Genomic DNA, 15,285 nt, shown 5'->3' with positions numbered 1-15,285 from the left:
GGTCACTGTCACTTGGGGAACGGTCACGAGGGCAGGGCACGGCTCCCGGAAGCAGAGAGGAGTGCTGTGGGGGCGGGGGTGGGCACTGGCCCACCTCCCAGGGACCCTGTGCTGTCAGTGCCCCCCACCCTCCCATCCGCTGCTTCCATCCGAGGTGTGTCCACCCCATCACAGAGACCTCAGCTGCCAGGCTCAGGGGGCCCCCAGCCCCCATCCTCCCACACCTGGGGGTCCCGGAGGACTCATCAGCGAGTGCCCGACCCTGTGTGTCCCCAGCTCACAGCACTCACTGCCCAGCATGAGACAGCCACCTGCGCTGCTGTCACAGTGTGGCGACCGGTCTCCCCAGTGGGACCATGAGCGTCCCCCAAGGGTCAGAGAGCGCCTGGCACACAACGAGCCCAGACACACCTGCTCGAGCCCCCCCCCCCCCGTTTAAGGAAGGTGACAGACAGGTGAGGGAAGGTCGCCCAAGTCCCTCAGAGTGTGTCCTCTACAATGGCCACCGAGTCACAGAGGTAGGTGCTCGATCATCCAGAGTTAAGAAAGCCACGGCCTCCCGACCCCATAGCTCACCCACGCAGCCCGCCACCCCCCACCTGAGCACCGCCTCCCACGGGTGGCTTCCAGAGCTTTGGACAGGGGTGCAGGGTCCACATGGGCCCTCAACTCTCCACAATCTCTGGGGTCCCCAGAAACCGCAACTCAGCGCCCCCTTCTCAAGACCAGCGCCGCACACCCACCAAGGCGGTGCCTGTGCAGGGAGCCAGTTCCCACAACTCAGGGGCCGCCTCCTGCTGCCCCGGGGGCCGTTGGGAGCTGGGGCGCCAGGAAGGATCGGGAGGGAGACAAGGCCACGGGCAACGGAGGGGCGGGAGGGCCCCCATCGACCTCGGATTTAATCAGCAAATGCTCCTTTCCCCAGTTCACACAGTATAAAGAAACTTCTCCCAGCTCCCATTCTCCCTAATTCCATCCGTACAAGTAAGCAGTGGCTTTAGGGAAAAAGTATTTTCTCAGTAACAGAATACTTTTAATTTTTGCTCAAAAGTTTCTTTAAAAAAAATCCTCATTAAAAAAAAAAATGCACGCACTTCGACTGCTATTGACCTTCACTGGGGACAGCAGCTGTCCTCACTGCACCCCCGACCCTGGGAGACTCAGCCCTCGAGTGACTCGGTTTTACTCTTTTTCTTTCCGGGAGCAAAGAAACAAGCTTTAAGGGCTGGGCATCTCACTGCGCCGCCCACCTGGGTGCCTGTGGGGGCGGGGCCCGGTGGGGGTGTGGGACCCGTCCAGGCCTGCGGCCAGCTCCGCCTCTGACCTCTTTGGCCACCAATCGGTCGGTCTGGCTGCTCAGGCGCGAACGGCTTCGGAGGGCAGGGTCCCTGGGCCCCAGAGGCGGGCGCTGGCCAGACCGCCGCAGACACCAGCGTGTGCATCTACACCCCCTTTTCAGAGCTGCGTCTCAGTCAGTGACAGGGAAACAGGTGAGCAAGTGACCGACTTCCTGCGGAAGTGGGAAGTGGGTCCTGGCAGCCAGCAGGTTTTGGTGTCGTGAACAGATGCCCGAGAGGCAGACTTGTCCCCACTGGCCCTCCCTACCTCGAGGGGCTGGACAGGGGAGGGGTTTTCAGAGGGGGGGGGATAGGTGCCCCCTCCCCCGAGAAGAGGGCGCCCCCTCCAGAGAGTGACACTCCACCTGAATATGGGGTAGGGACGAGGGACAAGCTGGCACCCGGGACAGGAAAATGAGGGGAAGGAGTAAAGTGAGGGGGGGCCTGGCTGGGGGGGGCAGCAGCAGTCCAGTGCCCTCAGCACACCCTTCACGGTGACACATGCCACCAATGGCCACCCTAACACCGTCCAGGGACTTCTGTCCACACCCAGCTGATGTCCAGTGGGCAAGGGCAGGGGCGGGTCCGAGCGAAACGCTGCACCAACAGGAAAGGTGGCCTGAGAGCCCGGGGCAGCGTCCGGGGGGAGAGGGGGCGTCTCCCCAGCTGGGCCACCCAAGCACACCTAGGAGACCCAGTGACAAGAGCCTAGAGGGGCCTCGGCCTCGGCCTCGCAGCCTGTCAGCGAAGCCACACCTGACAGGTTCAGGGGCCCTGGCGGGGCGGGCGGGGAGAGGCAAGGCCAGGAGGCCTCAGCCAGAGGTCTCACAGGGCACAGCCCCATTTCTGGCCTGAGGGAGTCACGCAGTGCAGGCTGTGGTCCGGGACACACGGACTGCCACTCACAGCCACTCGTAGGAGCACCTGTCCAGCTCCCGCCGACCCGGGAGGGCCGGCGCACAAACCTGCACTGCAGGCCAGCATGGCAGCCGGAGCAGATCTGGGCCCTGTCTCCCAGGGGGCAGGGTGCGCCGGCTGCTCACGCGGGACCCCCCCAGCAGCCAACGGAGAGAAGGGAGTGTGGCTTCACTCAAGAAAACCTTGGGTGCCCAAGGTCCTGCGTGGACAGACAGGACAGCGTGGAGGCCACAGCGTGGCCTCCAGGTGGAAGAGGCTCGTGGGCTGCCAGGGTGCGGACCCTGCTCTGGCTCCCCCAGGGCCCACGCCGCTGGCCTCGCCCGAGCACAGGGGGGCTCCACGGCCCGTCTCCCCCTCAGGAGGAACGCCACGCACACCACGCCCGGCGGGCGGGCGGGCCCAGAGTTGTCCGCGTGGCCATCTGCTCCACGCTGACACCAGGGCAGCTGGGTGAGTCCCCGGGGCACGAGTCCCGTCACTGGGCACCCGGGGACCACCTGCCCAGGCCGAGGGCCCTGGGCCGGCAGCTGCGGCATCAAGGTGCCCAGCCCAAGAGGAGCCCACCCTGGGGTGAGGGTGCCCCATGCGCCCCAGTCTCAGCCTGGGACCCACACAGAGCACGTGCGGCCTGTGACCACGGGCAACACGGGACACTCGTGACACAGGATGGCCACTCAACACCGAGCGCGTCTCAGACTCACTGCCGCGTCCCATTCAGAGTGGCCCAAACTCTGCTGGCCCTGCTTCTTAAGTGCCGTCAGGGGCTTGTTTGTCACTCAGTCACTTGTTCGTTTGGTGTTTTTAAGATTTTATTTATTTTTTACTTTTAGAGAGAGGGGAAGGGAGGAAAAGAGGGTGAGAAACACTGATGTCCAGAGGAACATCAGGTGGTTGCCTCTCACACGCCCCCTACTAGGGACCTGACCTGAAACCCAGGCCTGTGCCCTGACTGGGAATTGAACCAGTGACCTTTTGGTTCACAGGCCAGTGCTCAATCCACTGAGCCACACCAGCCAGGGCTCAATGGTGAAATTTTGATGGTGGTATTTCAACGTGACCAGGCCTCTTTGTCATCCCCTATATTCTGCTTTGTGCCCTGAAAAACACTCTGCAAAGGGCTCCATCCACAGGCGTCACCAGACTGACAGAGTGGCTTCCTCTCTAAGCAGAGAAAATGGGGTCCCAGCTGCCGGTCGCGTTGCCGAACCTCCCTGGTTTCTGTGGCAATGGGGGCGGGGGTCTGGCAGGCCGCAGACAGGGCGCGAGCAGGCCTGGACGCCATCTCCACAGCCGCCTGGGAGCGCAGTTCCCGAAGCGCTGTGAGCCCACCAAGTCCTGGCTGCCATGACAACCGGCCCACCAGGCTCATCCCGCAGTCGGCCCCCACGCGGGCGCAGAGCCGGGATTCAGAGACCAGACACACGTAGCAGGCTGGCGGCACCGCCCGGTGTGCGGGCTGTTTCAGCCGTGCGGGGCCGCGGGCGGCCGGGGCGGGCAGCGAGCTGTCCTGCACCTGTTACTCTCTGTGCAGAAGCCCATGGGGCGAACTGGTTCTCACCAGGTGGGCACAGACGGGGGACCTAACGGGGAGATGGCAGCCCCCCAGCCTCAGCCCCGCCCCCATACGGGCCCAGGCCAGCCTGCGCGCCACAAGAACAGACACCGAAGCCTTGGTGCTGGCTTGGCGCCGTGCGGCCAAGAACGGCAGCCCCGACGGCAGACAACACATACTCGGCGCTAAACCGCAGAACCGGGAGCTGGAAGCCACCCTGGAAACCGGGGGTGGGAGGCAGTGACGCGCCCTTCCCCTGCAGACTGCTCTGACTCATCAGCTGCAAGGCAGGCCGTGGGCGGGCACCGGGGCACAGCGCCCATGGGCTGGGTCGGGAGCTCAGTCCAGGCACCAGGCACTGGGACTTCCTGTCTCTGCCCCCACCCCCGGGCCTCACACAATGACGGCATGACCTTCAGAAACAAAAAGATCGGTATGACTGTTCACTCCCAGATGACTTCAGTGTTCCCTACGAAAAATCCAAACCGCACAGTCATTAAATACACAAACGGCCCGGCTCCCAGGGGCAGCAGCTCCGGCTGCTGGCAACCGAGCCTGAGCTGGGGGCGCCTGCTGCTGGCTGTCCTGCTGGGGCCAGGCTTGTGCCGCAAACTGGCTGTGCCTCTGGAGGGGACACGAGTCCCTCCCATGGGACCGGAGCCACCAGCACCCAGGCCTCAGCTCCTCCCAACCTGGGCCTGGGCGTCAGGACACAGAGCCGCGCATCACCGCCTGCCCTTTAGAAGTGTGTTTACTCTACTGGGCACCAGCCGGAAACTGCGAAGGCAAAGGAGTGACCAAAACAGAGCGGGTCCTGGCCAGGTGCTCGGCTGGCTGGAGTGCCGCCCCGTATACCAAGGGCCGCGGGGTCCACCCCCGTCGGTCAGGGATGGTATGCCACTCGGCCAGTCCAAGTCTCTTTCTCCTGTCCCTCTCGAACACCAGTGAACGTGTTCCCGGGTGAGGACCAGAAAAACCTCTCAGGGCTGGAGACAGTTCCTTGGCGCCTCCGGACGTCCCCCCGAAGAGGAGGAAACAGAGGCTTTGGGTCCCTGGGTCCTGCCTCCCACGCTGCTTGGGCGCAGACCCAGGAGCAGGTGCTGTGTCACCAACCCCCTCGGGCTGAAACCAGGACACGTGGTCGCCACCCCCAGACCAGCTGAGGCCCACACAGGCAGGTCTCGGGACGGCTAGGTCTCCGGATGGCCGCCACACTGACTGGGCCATGTCTGCCCATCACACTCACGGCAGCCTGGCTGGTGACAGGAGTGCCTTCCAGAAGGACACGCGATGAATGCAGAGGGACATGTGGCAGGGCAGGGAGGACAAGGGACTCTGTGCCCCTCGGAGGCCCCCAGCCAGGGCAGAGGCCGCAGGCATGCAATCCCCAACCCTTCAGGAGATTCTGGGATCAGCACATGGTGGCCTCAGGAGAGTCAGTGACACCGCTAGGGGTTCCCATGTGACAACAAACCCAAGGCCATGTCCCCACCCTCAGGAGGGACAGTCATTTCCACTCCCTTGGGTCTGTTCGGTCATGGCCTCCACTGTGGGAAGAAGAGGAAAACGAGAACCGGGGGGCGGGGGGGGGGGGGGGCCCCGGAGGCAACCCTGGGCGGGCTCTGCACTGCGGGGTTGGGGGCCCCGCGGGAAAGCAGCCCACGGTGGGTCACAGCTGTTCTCAGGACATGTGTCACCTCCGCACAGGCCACAGTTCCCGTAAGTCTCCAGTTTCTTTCTCTCAGTAAAAACTCTCTGGGAAATTCCAGTCTGTCTCAGCCGGGCAAACCCAACCCAAGCCGCGAGCCGTCACCCCGGCAACAGCGTGGTCCCGGCCCCTGCCAGTCATGACTCAGATGCTCCGCCCGGCACTTGTGGCTGAGTGAGTAAGAGCCTAAAAATACGCAGGCCTCCTTGCAGCCGCGGCACACGCTCCAGGCGCACGACACAAACCCGGCTCCTTCCCGCTGGCAGCCCACGGGACCCCTCTTCACCTGCCGCGGCCCCCGGAAATCTCTGCAGCAGGTTTCTACGTGGGGTTTTGTGGTCCAGCCGGCAACCCCAACTGTCATTCAAAACACCACCTCCTAGAAAGGGCCCCCAAGCCCCCCTGGGATCTGGAGAGGGAGACTTCTTCACTGTGAAAACGGCTTTCACGAAGCTCCCTTCGTAAATTAGCAATGTCCCTCCCACGTGCCGCCGCCCTCCCTCTGGAAGCAGCACCACGGACGTGGGGGGATCAGGGACGCCCTCGCCTCCACAGACACGGTCCCCGGGGCCTCCCTGCTGCCGGCCTGCCGGAAGCTCGGCCGTGCGGCATCCGCCCGGGTCCAGCTCCGCGAGGACCAGCTCCCACGCGTGCTCTCCCGGCCGCCTCCGCGGCGCTGCCCCTTTCTGGACCCGTGTTTGCCCCGCGCCGGTCTGCCAAGCACATGCTCCCGCTGGAATGGGAGCGGCACCAGGCGTGGAGGGCCTGGTTTTGCGCACCCTCTGGGTGAGCGTGCGAACGAGGGGCCAACGAAGGAGCCAGCGGACGGGAAGGAAAGAGGGGCTCGGTGTCCCGCTCCTTGGCAGAAGCGCCTCCACAGAGCAGAGCCCAGTGCCGGGGCCCATGCACAGACACGGGGCCCCGTGAGGGCGGCCCGTCTTCTGCAGGCAGCCTGCACCGGCCCAGGGCAAGGTGCCGGCGCGTGCCAGGCACGGGAAGGGCACCGGTACCTTCCGGCTACTGACATCCACGCTGTCAGACATGCGGTGTCCTCAGCTCGCAGACGAGGACCCGTGACCGAAGGGAGGGTGACGGCCCCCTGCACCTGCCGCCAGACCGCAGGGCCGGCACTCAGACACACCCGCCCATCAGGAGCAGTCTGCAGCTGAGCCCGGGTCACCGCGGCTCACCGACCGGCCTGACCCCCCACAGACGGGTCCGCACGACGTCTCTCAGGCTTCAGGGTGGCCTTTCTCTCCAGAGACCCCAAATCTTTCTTTAAATCGCCCCAAACACACAAGGCCACCCGCCCTCCTGCCCGCCCCCCCCAAACAGCCCCGGCACCGGCAGAGCGAGCGTCCTTCCCTCTGCAACGGGCACTGCCATTTGAAGCTCCCGCAACGGCGGGAAGACAGACACACCGGTGCGGCAGGCTCAGGGCAGACAGGCTTCCAGTGTGGCAGCGGCTCGTCTGGCTGTCACCGGGATGCAGAATGACATGGATGGGGACCAAGGTGCCCAGAAACCCACGCACAGGCTACACACAGGTCCTCTGAGACTGGGATGGTTGAAACCTGCGAGAGCCGTGGCCTGCAACTCCGTGGGCGCCCGGGTCCACCCAATCCGCAGCGAGGGCACCAGAGCCCCCAACTCCCCCCGCCCACCAAGGCCGCACGCCGCCATCCCGTTCTCAGGGCACTCGCCTTCCACGCAGGGTGGGGCGGGAGGAACCCCAGCGCCAGAGTGGCGAGCGGTCACAGTCCCAGGGGCTCCGGGGCCTTTCCGTCCATGGAACGGACAGAGTCAAGGACAGACTTACAGCAGGCTTCCGAATTTTTGAGGGGGGAGAATTAAGACGAGCTCCCTCATATCTTCCTTACGAAATAACCTCCAAATCAGCACAACAGGGTAAACAGTATCTTTAAACGAAACAAAAACGCCCAAAGAAGTATCTTAAAACGCTATGACCTGTGGCGGTTTTGGGCGGAAAGGCTCTTTCTTGGAGCCAAAAAGCAGAGGCCCACAGAGGTAAGCTCAACCATCTACGGCACTTAAAACCTGTGTCGGAAATTCGTAGACTGCGCGCCCTTTGCCCTGGGGTAACACGACCCCCACGCGTTCACCCCAAAACCCTCGGACACTGGGAGCCTTCACCCGCTTTGTGACGGCGAAGGACAGACGACATGCCGGTGCCACCGCCACCGCCGGAGGGTCGGAGAAATGAGCCGCGGTGGCCACGCCACGCCCACGGCCACTGCCCGGGACAGACTCCTTGTGGCACCAGTGGGAGGAAGTTTCAGACGGTGCGGTCACACCCTGGCTCCCACCCGGGGCACGCACGGGGCCCTGTGGGGACCAGGGCAGAGCACGGACAGCAACTCCGCGCGTGGTCGCTCGCCCGGCTCACTGTTGGGGCCCTCCTGTCGTCACGACAGTAATAACACAGCCCCCCTCACGGCCGACGGAAGCGGCGAGGGACACATTCCGGGCATCTGATGTGAAAATAAAAACTGGGGGCTAAGCTCGGTCATCACCCCACCTCACAGACGTCCAGAGAGATTTCAAAGCCCAGTCGGGGTGGGGGCCCCGGGGCGCGGAGGGTGGGCGGGCAGCTGAACCAGCCAGCACCCGAGTATTCGTGCGGGCACGACTCAGGGCGCCCATGGGCTGGGGCAGGGTGTCAGGTGCTGGCCCTGCCCCTCACCACCGCCAGCAAACATACCCCCGGACTGAAAGATCTGGGCCCCGACTCAGTTCTGTGCCCCCAGTAAAGGGGACACCTCCTGAGCCCCTATAAAAGAACCCCCTGCCCTGGTGTTTCTGCTCCAAGCCCAGGACGCCCCTCCCACGCCTTCTGACTCAGAGGGGATCCCCCTACCCCCCCACAGGCTCCACGGTCCAGTCACTCTGAGGTGCAGGAAACCACCTCATTTGGGTGCCCTTCCTGGCACACCCTCATGGAGGGGGGGCCGCCGCGCCCCCCTTGGGGAACATGGACTGCTGGGTCCCGTGCGCCCTCGCCCAGGGGTCCGCCCCGCCCGCCGCCCGGCCGGGAGGTCTGTGAGGACCAGGACGAGCCAGCGCCCGGTGTCTGCAGCGAACTTCGGGTCGGCTGAAGCCACATTCACGATGCCACCTCTTGTCCTGACCGATTTTAAGGGAAAGGAATTGAGAAACCAGTGATGCCCAGAACAAAAAGCACGCCATTTCAGCCCCGCTCCTCCGTGCGGTGAGCTGGGGGACCTGCAGGGCCCTGCCGCCCCGGCCCGGCGGTCAGCGCCACATGGGGCCGCCGAAAGGCCATTTCTTCAGCGGGGGGCGAGTCCAGCACACCCCTCACCCTGCTTCCGTCTTTCTCCTGGCCTGGAAATCAAGACCCTCTGGGACTTAGGAAAAGAAAACACAAAGGAAGGAGACTGAAGCCCCCAGCCACTGAGGACAGAGGGGTGCCTGTGACCCAACAAGCCACCTGACTAAAGCCCCCCCCAGGTGTCACCCCCACGAAGTGAGGAAGGGCTGCTTCTGAGGTCGGAAGCAGAGGGCGGTGCTTGAAGCCGGTGTGCACGGGCAGGGAAGACATCCTCCAGCCGCGGTTCCATCCTCGGGGAGGGTGTGAATCGGGTTGCGGGCCAGGTCCCCAGTAGGGGGCGTGTGAGAGACAACCAACTGATGTTTCTGTCCCTCTCTTTCTCCCTCCCTCCCTCTCTCTCTAAAGAAATAAAATCTTTAAAGATAAATTAAAAAAGCAAATCTTTGAAAGAGAAAAATGTCAGTCCCACTCTCCTCCAACGACCTGTCCTCGGCTCACCCCTCAACTCTCCCGCCGCTCAGCCGCCCTGCATTTGGCTCTGTCCCCCCCACGCAGACGGGCGCCCCTGCCTCATTGCGGCACAGCCCGGGGACTTGGCCACGCCTCTGCCCACCTCGCGGCCGCTCCCCTGTCCCCAGGCCGGTTCCTCCTGCCTGGTGCCCTCTCTCTACCCACCCACACACCCATCCACCCTCCATCCACCCACCCGCACCCCCACCCACCCATCCATCTTCCCTTCATCCATCCATCCATCCACACACCCACACACCCACCCACAGCTCTCCCTGGTGAGGGCACTGGTTTCCGGAGCTTTTGGGGTCCTGCCTGCCACTGAGTCATCTCCAGTCCACACGTCCCTGTGAACCCCCTGCCGTTCCTGGCACCTCCGCCGTAATGTCCAATAAACACCTCGGACTCCAACGTGTCCCAGTCATCTGCCGCCCCCCAGACCTTCCCCACATACCCCTGCTCTCTTTCTCTTGGTCTCTCATTCCCGCCTGCTGCCTCTCTCGACAGGGTCACAGGGTCGTTGACACCCTCTGGCTCCGAGACCGACCCTCCCAGTCTCTCTGCCCCTCCTTAAATCAGGCAGGCCACCCTGACTCATATGAGCCCACCTGACAGAGCCACCAAGACGCCCCTTGCTATCTAGCCCCCCAGGTGTCCTCCCTGAGGCGTCAGGCCACTGGTCAGGCCACAGTGCCGGGGCGTCCCCACATCTCATGCACGGCCCCGACTACAACTACTGCCTCTACCCCTAAAGCCCTGAGGTTGTACCCAGAGGTCGACACACAGGCCCAGGCGCCCCTGGGTCCCTGCGGCAACTCTGCCGTCTTTGCTGGGGTCCCATGTCCACAGAGAAACCCAAGACCAGAGGCCAAACTGGGGCTGCTCTGCACCGGGCGGAACCCGACTGCCCTCAAGCGCCCCGGCCACGGCCCTGTCCTCTTCTGCATGGAGCTCCCCTCTGGGATACCCGGGGGGCCGGCTCACTAGCCCCCACCCCCTCTCAGGTCTTTGCTTACAAGTGGCCCAGTGGAGACCACTGCTGTCCCCATGAGCACCGGCACGCCTTCCCTCCCCAGCAGGTGACACTGGCCCTCCCGCACGGGGCAAGCCAAGGGCGGCGGTCCCGGGTTCCCGCTCACCTGCAGCCCAGCACTCAATGAGTGGTCTCAGGTGGACAGACTCCCTTCCCCGCCGTCCCCACACAGGGCACTCTCCCAGCCGTAGGCCACGGTCCGGCTGCCTGGACTTCTACAGCAGCCGGGCCCACGAGAGGCGGGAGGCGGAAGGCGGGCTGGGGCCAGGCTGCAGGAACCCCAGTCCCCTGGTGGCTTCCCAAGCCACCTGCCCCCCAGACTCACGTGAAGGGCAACGCACTGCGCTGGGCTCTCTCAGGAGGGCGCTCTGGGCACACTCAGAGCCCCATGCTCCCAGGGAACACACCCTCTGCAGCCGCTGTGGGCACGCAAGGAATCTTTTTAAAAAATAGGGTAGAACTTAAAAAATAGGCTAAAAGTAACTATTACTTTTACTATTATGAAGAAAAAGCTCAAACCTCTGTGAATGACATCTCTTTAGGGAGAACATGGTTTTTGTCACATTCTCCCAGACTCGACCCAGCCGCCCTGCCACACCTGTCTCCTCAGTGGTCGGAGGGCATCAGGGGCTTCAGCGCAGACTCTGGCGTGAGAACACTCCCCTGTTCGTTTTAAATTACAGTCGCTGTAAAAACAAATGGGATTCTAGGCCCTGGACGGGCAGCTCAGTGGGTTAGAGAGTCGTCCCAATGCGCCAAGGTTTCAGGTTCAATTCCCAGTCAGGGCACAACCAAGGAGCGATCTATGGATGCATCAATTAGTGGAACTAATCAATGTCTCTCTCTCTCTCTCAAACCCGTAATTTTTCAAAACGAGAAAAGTGATTTCACTACTAATGAAACAGGTGCACACGGGAAGTACCATGACCAGGAAGTACCAGGAAGTACCACGTCGCTATTGGCAGAAAGCAGAGACAAACCCCGGATGCTCCGGGCTGAGGACAGTGTCTGAGAACACACACTCGTAACGCAGTGTGTGGCCTTGTCCCAGTCTGCTCCAGCACAGCCTCGCCCCGGCCCCATCTGAGCCAGCCGGCGCCAGTCCATGTAACCCGCGGGCTGGGAGCAGGCCCGCCCAGCTTGCACAGAACGACCGGAACTGGGAACTCCCCAGTCTGGACAGCCCGATCTTTGCAACGCCACCTCTCTGAGTGCTGGCGTCCCACGGAGGGACAAGTGTTGTCGAGGCAGAGTTACGCATCAGGGTGCAGCAGATAAGCTCCCTGGGCGGGCCTCCTAATCGATTCTTCCAGAAGGCAGGGGCTCCCCACGGAGCTCACAGCAGTAAGGCTGCGTCCCCATGATACGCGCCTGGATCTGGTCATGGCTGGTGGCAGCCCTGGCGTGGTGGAGCCGTGGTGCTGCCCCAGCCACCAGCTGGACCTCCAGTCGCCTGACGTGGGGAAGGCCAGAGCCCACCGCGGCGTGGGGGATGATGGGACTGGGTCCCCGGGGTCCTGCTGGGGGAGAAGGCAGGCGCCCAGAGGTCATTTTCGGTGGTTCAGGACCCACCTCCCAGCGAAACTGCTGCGCCTTCAAGCTCAGCACGGAGTTCCGGAACTGGTTCGTGAATTTGCATGGAGCAGTCCAGAACCAGTTCTTTAGTATCACATAACATAAAATTTGCCACTCTGACCTTTTTAAAGTGTACAATCTAGTGGCTTTTACTACACTCAGAGTGTTGTGCGACCATTGCCACCACCCAAATTGTGGAATATTGTCATCACCCCCATGGAACACAAGCCTACAAGCGCGCCGCCACCTCCCACTCTGGGCCCCGCCCCTGCTGCACCTGCTGCACCTGCCCCGCCCACATCACGTGGCCCGGCCCCTCTTCTCTGAGCGCTGTGCTTTCGAGATGCCTGCGCGCACCCAGGCCCCTACCCGCTGTGCTCAGCGCGGACCTCACATGCTCTCTCCATGGGGAGCTTGCGCCTGCCACGAGCTCACAGTCACAAAGCCGCAGCCAAGGGGCTGGCTGGTGGCTGGCTGCCCTCTGCCCCGCAACTCGGAATCCCCACACAGGGACCCTGGCGCGCAGCCCGCCCCCCAGCCAGGAGAACGGAGGGCACTTCCCACCACCGCCCGCGGCGTTGAGAGGAGCCGAATCGCTCCCTACTGGCCACAGCGCACCTGCGCCTGGGGCTCCCACCTGCTGCGCCCTCCCCGCAAAGCCAGCAGGCGGCGCTCACGGCACCCTGGGAACCGCTGGCAGAACTGAATGCGCGCACCTGAGCGAGACAAAGCCACGCACGTTCCCTGCTCACGCCATGCTGGGGGGGCCCCGCGGATCACAGGCTTCAGAGTCGAATGCACAGCGGTTAGAAACAACCCAAAGTCCCAGTGATAAGAGTGGACAAGCTGGGTTGTGGCCCGTCCCGAGGACAGAATGCTCTTCTGCCCTGTAAGACAAGGAAAGCGGACCACACGCTGCAACACGCCGGACCTGGAGACTGTTTGGCAAATGGAGCCAGGTGCCAGCGCCCCTGCGCTTGTGCAGGTACCGCGAGGAAGCCCACGTGGGCATGCACCGTGGTGATGGGCTGGGCCCAGGGAGCGCGCTCTGTGCCTCCGAACAGCGTGGGCTGGGCAGTCCCTTCAGCACCAGGCGCGTTTACAGAGGCGCAGCCTCTACAGCCCTTCCCATCAACACGTCTTCTCCACACCCAGCCCCATGGTGATCCTTCGGGAGGGGGAGTGCCGTCTGGGGGCTCTGGGAGGACACCCACCCTCTGAGTTATCAGCACTGATGGACCCCTCGGCCTGAACCACGCACAAAAGAGCACAGGGGTCGCTTGGGGGTCTGTGAGCTGCACCGTGAAGAAAAACGAAGGTGCTGTTTTCGAACACCAGTTGCACAAGAAAGAGAGCACCCAGAACTGACGGTCGCAACCCTCTCCTTGGGTCACACGGGCTCGTGTCCAGCCACAGCACCTGGGACCCCGGATTCTGGGCCCAGCAGCCACGCCAGCCCGATACTCTTCCCCATAAGAGTCAGTGGAGGTCCCCCACTGTGGGGGCCCCCGTGTGGGAGCCCTCAGACCCTGCAGTTCCACCAGCCCCAGGAACACATCCCGGCCTGAGGGAAGGCCACGCCCGAGCACAGAGCGCGCCCCCCGGAGCCTCACCCAATCAGAGCTGCTCAGGCCCGGCCCCTGCACAGAGGGCAGGGCCCAGCACCGCAGGGCTCCTTGGGGCCAGCAGGGCGGGTATGTACCAGTCCCGAGACAGCTGCCAGGATTCTGTCCTTGTCCCTGGGCCAGAGCTGTGACCAGACAACGGATGCACTGGCACAACAAGCCACCAACCGTCAAACTCCCGAAAGTGGCTGCCGGCAGCTGAGCACCAACTAGAACCCTCCCCTCTGCCTGGCCGCACCACGCACAGTTTCCCAAAACAGGTGGGAGAGAGTGTGAAAATCACCCTCGGGCCTGGACACACCCACCAGCGGGCCTCCCTGTGGGCTCTGGCTGTTTCTTTTTTTGGAGGGGCGGGGGGTAGGTCACTTTATCTTTTGCCTCAGGTCCCGGGAGTACTGGTGACCCTGGCAGACACTGCCACTCGGAGAGCAGCCGCTGCAGCCCTGTGCACATCCCGGACCTGGGCTACGCCTGAGGATGAGCGCCCCCCGCCCCCCAGCTGGGGCTCCCCGGGGCGGGGCAGGGCATGCTGTCCAGGCCGGGCGCAGCCCCCACGGGGTCAGCACCAGCCTGAGAGGGGAGGCGGCTCTTCCAGGCTGCTGTCTCTTAGGAAACCACTGCCCAGGGGGTGGAAATGGGATTCTGACAGAGTAACAGAGCTGTTAGTAAACAAGGAGGCCGGCCACACTTGTCCAGGGGGTGCTGACCGGGCGCCACAGACCTGGGTGGGCCCGGTTAATTTGCAAACACCTTTGGACCGGAGGTTGGCGGATCCCTGGGGGGAGGGGCGCAGGCGCCACCCCTGCGCCTTCTTTGGCTTTTTTGATTTTTGGCACATCCTCGCATTCGCTCTGAATTTACCCAGTTACTCAGGTCTAAACAACTCTGTCCCCAGAGCGGGAGGGAGGGGGAGGCCCAGCGGCCGGCGGCGCCGCTCTCTGCGGAGAGCACCTGGCTCCCTCCGCTGGCTCCTGAGCTGGGGGTCGCAGGCCGCCACTGGCCACAGCGGTCCTGGGGCTGGTCAGTTGTGGTCCCGCAGAGGACACAAGGAAACCACCTGAAGACTTTCGGAAATGCCACAATGTGTTCCCCCCACTTTTCAGTTCAACCTTAAAACAAAACCCTGCCCCTGAACACAGGCCCCTCCCTCCTGCTGTAACAAGCCCCCGGCCAGCACACCTACGAGACCAGAGGTGGCACCAGCACACGAGGGACCCCATTTCAACGCGGTGACACGCTGCGGTGACAGGGCTGAGGGTGAAGGTCAGGGCACAGAGCAAGGGGAGAGGCATGTGGCGGACGCCACGGGGCCCAGCGGGCGGTGTCCAGCCCCACCGGGTCGACCCTTTCTGCTCTGCCCTGACGAGGGAGAGTCACAGGGGACCCGGGGCTGTGCTGTGGAGAGTGCCTTCAGCGGACACCCAGCCCTGGTCACCGTCCCCCACAGCAGTGTGTGACCTGGCCTCTCGCTGGCAAGGGGCAGCAGCCTGAGCGGACGCCTGGCATGTGCAGCGAGGGTGGCTCACAGAAGCCCCCCCGTGCTCAGAGTTCTGCAGGACAGGCCCCTCCAAGCACATTGGGTGGAGTTCCAGCCAGAAGTGACTCACATCCAGTCACCAGGGAAAAAAAAGCAAAAGTAAAACTCGAGTCAGCATTCATTAACTCAAAAGAGCGTCCTTTAAACAAATTTCACTGGTGGTTCTTTAATTAAAAGACT

At 63.3% G+C, this 15,285-nt stretch overlaps 1 protein-coding gene across 3 annotated transcripts in view; it reads right to left on the bottom strand.

Moving 5' to 3' along the window:
* AGO2 (argonaute RISC catalytic component 2) overlaps nt 1-15,285 on the bottom strand; it is a 71,133-nt gene that overhangs the window by 42,044 nt on the left and 13,804 nt on the right. The gene's annotated exons all lie outside the window — the stretch shown is intronic.

This window comes from Artibeus jamaicensis, unplaced genomic scaffold, assembly GCF_021234435.1.
Source record: "Artibeus jamaicensis isolate MK-2021 breed Jamaican fruit bat unplaced genomic scaffold, CSHL_Jam_final scaffold_916, whole genome shotgun sequence".
Lineage (NCBI taxonomy): Eukaryota > Metazoa > Chordata > Mammalia > Chiroptera > Phyllostomidae > Artibeus > Artibeus jamaicensis.
Note: the sequence above shows the minus strand (reverse complement) of the source record. Positions and strands in the feature narration are given on the sequence as shown.